Source organism: Chelon labrosus, assembly GCF_963514085.1.
Source record: "Chelon labrosus genome assembly, chromosome: 4".
NCBI lineage: Eukaryota > Metazoa > Chordata > Actinopteri > Mugiliformes > Mugilidae > Chelon > Chelon labrosus.
In genome coordinates, this window is record NC_140340.1 from 3,579,361 (window position 1) to 3,588,145 (window position 8,785).

Genomic DNA, 8,785 nt, shown 5'->3' on the forward strand with positions numbered 1-8,785 from the left:
CACAAGGGCTCCGTTTACCCAGTGACATCACAACCACAATCTAATTAACTTATTGAAATGGGGTTTGATAAAAAATAATAAAAAATCTAGGACAGTACAGGAAATTACTACATGGGGGTTGAAAGAATCAGAGCTTCACATATTCACAGAGGTCTCTGGTGTGTCTCTTTACCGAGCCTCCGTGCCTTCTGGCTCTAAATGTGTGAAACACTCACATGGGGGTTTTAAGAGCTGAGCGGTATCGATCACTGGCGGACACGAGGCTGTGGGGTATGTCTACCACTGTGGAAGCTTTTTCCTCCAGCTTCGACACCATGTACCTCTCTGTTTGTGCCTGAGAGGGTAATAATAGCTGCTCAGGCCCCTCCCGCCCGCCTGCCCCCCCTCCACTCCATCCTCCTTTACCTTACGCACATCAGCCCGCGTAGGGAGTCTCACTCTAATCACTGCCATCCAGGCTTTCAAGCACCCCCTCTACTATTTAAGAGTGAAATGGCGAGCGAGCATAAGAGGACGGATTGACTGATGGACGGATAGACGCACACAAGCTGCATAATTTCAGTCAAAACCAACTCCCCCTCATCCACCCACCTACCCAACCACCACCACTACTACCTCCTTCTTCTTTCCAAAACCTTTCAGGCAAGTCAACAGACGGAGAGAGAGAGGGGTGGAGGAGGGCTTTGCTTTGTTGTTATTTTCATTTTTCATTTCTCAGCCTCACAGCCATTACATCCCAATCTAAAGACCACGTAAAGAAGTGGAGGTGGTGTGGGAAGGGGGGCGAACATAAACACAAACAAGGGTATTCTGCTGCCGGAGTCTACTGCTGCATATAGATCTGTTGGGTTCAAGGTTTCTCCCCTCTCGCTGCCTGAGGATGAGGATGAACTCACCATGAAGGAAGGCCGTACAATCTACATTTGTACCTGCACCACCTGTGCAGGAGCGCACGGTGCTTTTTATTCTGGAAAATCTTCTGAATACTGAGAGGTGGGAACAATGGGAGACAGCGTTTTTAGGAAGAAATACCTCTTGTTAAAATTTAACTTTGTCTTATCGGCATGCACCAATCAGCCATATCACAATGACCACACTTTTAAAGCAAATTATCTGAAAAATAAGAAAAGTGTTTTAGACAAAATCTAGCGTGGATGGATGGGGAAAGGAGAGAGGGAGGAAGGAAAGTAGAAAAGACAGATAAAATGACAACTTTAATTAAAGACCTGGAAGCTATAAGACCTATTTTCATCTTGTTTGTGTATCTACTGTTCCCATGAGCTTTTTATTTTTTCCAGCAGGAGAACAAATTACAGGAACAGTTATTCAATTACGTGCAAGCCTCCCAGTAATAACATTCATGTTACACTCATTTATTTTCCAATAAATAATTACGCTGCGTTCGGCAAATATGATTATGGTCACAAGCAACGTTCGTCTCCGTCTAAACGGATCAACGCGTGCACCAAACAGAGGTTTACATGGAGGTGGGTGGGTGGATGTCGGGGCGGATGGTGGGCGCAGAAAGCTGAGCAGATCTGACAGGGTCGAACATGAACGTCTTATTTTAACGACGCAAAATCTATTGTTTATGTTAAGTGTTTCTAAACCTGGCTGTTAAAACGTCTAAAACATGCTGCATAAGTGTCACTTCAGTGTTTTCTTCTTCTGTGGTGTCCCTCTAGCCTCTACCCTTTTTGTACAATCCTCCAGAAGGAGAGGTATGTGTCACGGTTTTAAATCACGGTAAATTATTTCTGGCATAAAATACGATTGTTTACTCACCCATATAACTTTGGTGTCATTTGGAGTCGTTCGGATGATATTTAGCTCCAGTGGAGCTAGTGCTATTCCCCGTTGAGTCCGGAGTTACCTGTTATCATCATCGGAGGTCTGTAGATTGACCTACTAACCTCTGACCCTTGGCGATGTGAAAGGAGGATGCGGAGGCAAAGAGAGGTGGCCAAAACAACAGCTGGCCAAAGAACAACAAACCGCTGCACATCCACGAATAGATAACAGGTAACTCTGGACTCAACGTGGAATAGCACTAGCGTATCATAACAAAATATTGGTGAAATGAACGAGTTTCGCTGCAGATAATGCGTTATTTAGAGGCTGCGTTTCTGTGCCCCATTCACTCCCACTATATGGATATACACAAATCTAAATATCGTCCGAATGACTCCAAATGACACCAAAGTTATATGGGTGAGTAAACGATCATATTGTATGCCAGAAATAAGGTCCAGGTTGTAAAAAACGGTAGTTCCCCTTTAATCCTATATTTTTAATAATTGTTTTTGTGTGTATTTTAATTGTAATAACATTATTATGTCTGTTTCTGCCTTTCCATGCAGATATTGTGATATATGCTGGACTTAAAAGTCAGCGTGTGCTAAGCTAACTTTCCTCCCGTCTTATATTTGGTTTATTCACATGGGACCGGGAGCGGGCAGCTGAGTTACATGGTCGTTTTTGTTTTTTTGTTGTTGTTATTTAAATCCGCCAGTTATGTTTAAATGTAGAAATATAGCCCTTTTGTACGATTCTTGCCGGAATAAATGGAGATCACCTCCAAGAGTCAGCGGTGTGTCAAGTCCTCATTAACCCAACACAACGATAATATTAATACAAGATTTGATTTTTGGCAAATAAATAACATTTTACTGATTAATTTCACAGCACAATATCACCATGTTAACAGAACTTGTATAGATTATTAGGTGTATGTACACTGGTAGTAATTTAATGTAGTTTTTAGCTTGTTGTTAACTGTAATTCATACATAACACAGTGGGCGTATGCTGTACACTAAAGTCATCTTTAATGAGGCATCTTACTCCAGAGATGATGTCGGCTTAGTTTCAAAGAATGAGGCATGAGCTTTCTGTTCAGCTCACTTCTTCACAATGAGTAAATGATAATGTATCACCAACCAACTGTGTCATCTGATTTGTAAAGGTTGTTGTACTGGTATAAACCCGCGCACTGTTGGAACTGTGATTAATTTCCTCCTCACACTCCCCTGGGACGCGAGGCTTTAACTCTGAAGTGCTTGGGTCAATGCCCGCTGATACACACGGGTAACCTAGAAATCCATCCTGGTGTCTTTTCCTTTAATAATTCATAAGGAGGTGGGCTTGAACGCTGCATTTTGAGGGGAGTTTGTCCACAAACTGACAAGTTATCTGTCCTTAAACAGATTGGAGCGTGTGTTAATGCAGTCTCTTTTATCTAAATGATATGGAAACGGGATCCCGGAGGAATTCCCCAACCAGCTGAGAGTCCCTCTCCGGGCCTGATGCTGGTCTTCTCTGCTTTACTCTGATGGGAATAACATGCAAACCAAGTCTCAGCATCATTATTCACTACAGTCTCTCATTAAAGAACCAAATGAACCAAAAGGCATTTTTAGTTCTGACACATAAAACTCTTTGCATGTTCTGTTTCTGGTCAACACGCAATGAATGTGGGTAATTTCACAACGCCTGTGTTCTGCACGCGAAACCAAGGCACAGACTCTTTGTTTTACTCAGGATGTCCTGTCTGAGGAGGACAAAGCAGACATGAAACAAGGAAAAGAGATGTAGTGTCTGCACACTGCTGAGCTGGTAGGCAGCCAATGAGGAATAGATTCCTGTTGACACAACTTTCGACGTGAACCATGTTCACAGTGATTATGTTACAGGACAGTCACTGAGGACGTTTAAAGCAAAGATCGAGACGTTACTGATTAAATATTCAGGACTGAATTATTTTATAGGACAGTCACACGGCCTCTTTACTTTGATGCTCTCCCCTCCCTTGGACTGGGGATGTGAATTGATTTCCACTGCTAAGCTTATAGATTACTGGTGACCCACAAACACATTAACTGAAAAAAAACACACTGCATTGCCTGACCCTGAATTAGGCCTGAAGCAGGACGCCTGAAAGTGCTAATCCATGTTTTTTATTTTCAGTTCTGACGACTAAGCCCTTGCTCTTATATGTTGCTTGTCGAGACGACAGTAATACGACGTCTTATGAGACCCCCTTTACGACTGAAAAGGTTCCTGTTATACAGAGAAGAACATATCCTCATGCAATTTAAAGAATAATTCCGGTTCATTTTAGCACATTTTCTATCAGTATGGTTTTTGTGGCTGGTGCTCGTTGCACTCTCCACCTCTTGTTATCCGACAGCTTTCCAAAGACCATGACTTTAACGCAAAGTTGTCGCCACGATACACAACGCTTTGTGCGAATAATAATAATAATAATAGAGCACAAAGTTAGCATAGCCTCAGAGAACTACAAAAGCCGCATTATGGGAAATATTGTGGGTTTGGAATAAACTGGAACTGTTCTCCGTTACTGGTCGCTAATGTGAAAGCAAAGTACAGGTTTTGCCGTGCACTACCGTTTTATCATGTAGCATTTTGGAAGAATCGCAAGCTAATGCTCAGCTAACAATAGCTCAGCATTGGAGACCTTGCAGGTCAAGTTATTTCCCTGTTGTTCTGGAGTATGACATCATACTTCTTGTGATGTCATCAGGGTCATGGTGCAGGATCAGACGTTTTTTAAGTCAAACAATAAACTACAAATCAGGATTTCTCTGTCTCTTGTGCATCGCCCAACTAGATTGCAGTGAAATCCAAAATCTTTAAGCTTCTTTCAGGGACATGTTGTCTGTCTCTTGCCTCCACACTCTGATCGACGCGCTGGATCTTTCTGCTTGGAGGAAATCTGCTCTCAGAACCAGTCTGGCAGGGGCTTTGTTTCTGGCATTAGTGTTGAATTGTGCACATGAAACCGGCGTGACAACTGTATCGCGTAGCCTAACCAACTCTTGTTTACATCTGTGCACGGGGCGCTGTGATGACGAGACGTGTGGGAAATGAGGGAAAAAATGCTGATGGGCAACTTTTAGGACAAAAACAGGGGCGTTGAGGAGCGGTGGGAACACTTCCCTGCCTCAGGTCACACTGCCTGCAGGGTGTTTAATCTCGCTCACCTGTTCATAAGCTTGCCTTGTGCATGGATAAGGCCATTAATGGACCCTGATTGGCAAATGGCTCCTTTGTGCCGGGGCCTACAACAGCAGCGGCGTTGGAATATTCTGCGGCAGGTTAATAGCAACGCTGAATCGGAAACGCTGACCCCATTAAAAGCGGCTGAACACACCAGACTAGACGCAACACAAAGCAGCGCTGCCTTTGCAGTTTGTCTCTCTCTCTCTCTTTCTCTGTCTGTGTGTGTGAGTCAGAAAGAGAAAGAGAGGCGGCACATGTTGCTCTCATGAGGCACAAATTCAGTATAGTCACCTATACAAAGCAGGTCTGTGCCTATTGTTCTGTATCTCTCCCACACTTCCTGTTGCTGGATTTCCTCATGCCACAGCTGAGGCAAATGAACAAATGAGCGGCACTGGAAAAGAAACTTTAATTTGTGTTTTTAAGCTCTATCTGTTTTTGTATTCATTTGCCACAACCACAACAACACACACCCATCATGTTTTATGTTCTGAGGTGACACAAGACCCATACAGGATATCACATGCCTTCCCTCGCCATTGTTTGTTTGGTCCAGGAAACAGGATATTCACAGGGAGAGGAGAGCGAGAGGGCCAGCTCCACCACAGGGTGAGAGGTTTTAATAAGTGCAAGAGTTTCAGGAGAATCAATCTGCCTCCTCCTGTGTTTATAAGGCAGCACGTGGGTTCGATGAGAGGTCTCCTCTGCTTCAAATGTGTCTAAACATCAATCCTAAGAGCAGGACTCTCTCATGTTGACATGTCAACAACTCAGCTGACACCCGGTCAGCAGGTAACACACATGTGGGCTGTAGTGATAAAGAGTGTGAAGCTTAACCTCCACATAGATCATGAAGTAGATCAATCAAAGACTGGAAATATGGAAGATGTATGAATTTAAAAGTACCACACTCAGGAAAAGTGTGCCACAAAACAAACAGTGGTTCAGTTGAACACCAGTAAGCTGTTACTGGCTGACGGTAAATGTGAAATGAAACCAGTCTCACCTTGAGCCTTTTGTTGTGATCTGATCGCCTCCACTTATTGTCTGTCCGCGGAGCGTCTCAGCCGGCGCCGGTCACTCAAACAAATCTCGCGTTAAAAGCGGAGTGTTCCCACAGCGAGAGGCGCGTTGTTGGGGTGAAAATGAAGACGCGTCTCTGTGGAGTTCATCGGAGATCGGGATGGAAAGTCCAGGAAAGGGAAGCTGCTGCTGCTGCTGCTGCCGCCCGGTCGGCATAATAACCCCGTCTACCACTCTCCACACACACAGCGAGTCCCATCCATTCACACTCCCCGCCTCCTCTTCTTCCTCCTCCTCCTCCTCCTACTCCCCCTCCTCGCTACCTTCCACTGATTCGGGATGGGACAGATGAATTTCCCTCTGCTGCTGCCTCAGCGCACGGCTGCTGGCCAATGGGGGAGCGCGATCTGCTGCGTAAAAGCACTGCTGTTCAGTGGAAGAGACAATTAAAAACAAAACACTGCTTCAGATATATAGAATGTAAGAATGTAATGGATCCAGGGTTGGAAATGGAAATAAAAATATATATATAGTCACCCAGACATTTATAAACTTAACTTTGTTGACAGATCTTTTGTTGATGCACCACATGTAGAGTTTCTACTGTTGTTTGTCTAAATCAGGTGCATGACAGGAAGCTCTCTGGGCAACTTATAGAGCAAGGTGCATATGCACAATTTCCTTTTCTAAACCAGTTATTAGATGCTAAATGTTTTGCACCAACCATCTGCCATGCAACTTGTAAACTACTGTCTAAAAACCATATTCTCAAAGCTGCTTTAGCTGCTTTATTTCTTATTAGTGACATGTTCCTAGTAGGGATCATAGATCATTATTCCTCAAGCTCTTCTGTCCTGTCTCTGCTCCAAGGAGCACTTTCAGCATCTTCAAGCTTTTGTTGTTCTGATTTGCTGACAGGCAGCTTTTATGTTTTAGTTTAAAATGATCATTATCATCTTCATTATCATCCCATCCAGTGCAATGTCCAGCAGAAGCAGCAGTAGAGTTGCAGAAATTAAAAAATAAAATAAAAAGTACATGAGGAAGAGGAAGAAATGATAAAACAAATTGACAGTAATCTGTAGTAAGCCTCGTTGTGATTTTGTGTGTGTGTGTGGGGCATATCATAGCCATCCAAGCGGCTGCACCGTAAACGGAAGGAAAGGAGTGTCACTCTGTTGTGGCTTCAGCAGAACAATGGAAAACCCCAGTAATACACAGAACTACTGCAGGAGAAAGGAAATGGAGGGAGGGATGAGACTGTCCATGTCATCCTGGACCAGTTGAACCAAGTGTCAGGGCAGCTACGGGGTGATGTTACACCCCCAGCTATCTCAGATGAGCACACACAAAGAGAACAAAAAAAAAGAAGAAGAAGAAGGCAACAATAGATGAGTCTACGCATCACACAGTAAAAAGGCCCGGCTGAGGTTGAGGCTGAGGCTGAGGCTGAGACTGAGGCTGAGGCTGAGGTAGCCAAATTCTTACTTCGAAAAGCTAAATGAGTCACCCCAGGGATTGCCCCAACCATCCCCCATGCCTCCTCCCCATTTGTGAGGATTTCTGCGAGCCCGTGATTAGGCTCACCCCATGTGCCATGTGTGCACCAAGACCCACACCCCCCAACCCACCCCCCCAATCCCTCACATGCACACCAAATCTGTGCCTGGCCTCAGCTCCTGTTGAGATTAGCCCTCTAGCTATTGTGTGCAGATGACACTTTATATGAACGGAACCATCATTAAGACAAATGACAATGACAGCACCTGATGATTTACGCTCAAATAAAATAGGTTGTACATATACATAAAGAACAGAAGGACAGAGCACATCCAATATATGTAATAATAATAATATATAAGAAGAACTTTTAGCTTTGAGTTTGAGTTTTTGCATCTAAAAAAACTCATGCGAATAAACAAGTCAACCACTTAAATGAAAATTAATGCAAATAAAACTATGTGCAGCTGAAGTGAAACCATTTAGAAGGATGCAAACTGGTTAAAGTGGGGGCTTTGTGTGTGCAGAGGGAGGAAACTATGAATTTAAAGTACACAGGGATTATGTCGCGCTCGTGGAACAGATGTTAGCACGCTAGAGGTCTTCCCTCCTGAGAGTGGCCCCTGACTGACACGCCGTCACAGGCCGGCTGTCAATGTGCATCCTGTCTTCTGAGTCTTTAGTTGCATACCGCCCCTACCCCCTCTATTACAGATTACCCCCCCTCACCACTCCTCCACCATCAGCCTTGACCTTGATGGACTGGTAATGTCCTCTCCCCCTTTTGTGCTTTGACAGATATTAACTCCTGTCAACTTTCCTCTAAAGTGAGCCGCCCCGTGCCGCTGGTGAATAGTTGGAGGTCGACAAAGAGAAGATGACAGTGAGTAACATCAACAATAAGTGAGCACTGCGCCCCCTATCCCCATCTATTACATCTCATCCTCTCACCGGCCCCTAAAAACAGGTCAACTGTTGTGCCACCGGTCTTCATTCTTCTCCATAGCTTGGTCATTTCAGTGTGTCTTTAGTATTTTCCAGGTCAGGGTGAATGAATCTAGTGGTGCTTTACTGTGTGCTACCCCCCATATCTGTAAAAGGAAATACCTCTATTTAAAGCAAACATGCTAACACTGCATATCATGATGGAAAGGAACTATTTTTGCATTTAAATAAAAAAGCATGAAGTTTTTTTTTCTTTTAATTATGTGCCTCAAACAATAGATAATTATTTCCCGACC

General features: G+C 43.9%; 1 protein-coding gene across 3 annotated transcripts in view; it reads right to left on the reverse strand.

Annotated features, from left to right (window-relative positions):
- The window catches only part of frmd4ba (FERM domain containing 4Ba), a 46,595-nt gene extending 40,028 nt beyond the window's left edge, over positions 1–6,567 (reverse strand). Inside the window, exon 1 of one of the 3 annotated variants that reach the window (XM_084542408.1) lies at positions 6,028–6,565. The gene's annotated coding sequence lies outside the window, so the exon portion shown is untranslated. Of the gene's footprint in view, positions 1–6,027 lie in introns of all 3 variants that reach the window. The other 2 variants (XM_084542409.1, XM_084542407.1) reach the window with 2 other exon arrangements.
- Between the last annotated feature and the right edge of the window lie 2,218 nt (positions 6,568–8,785).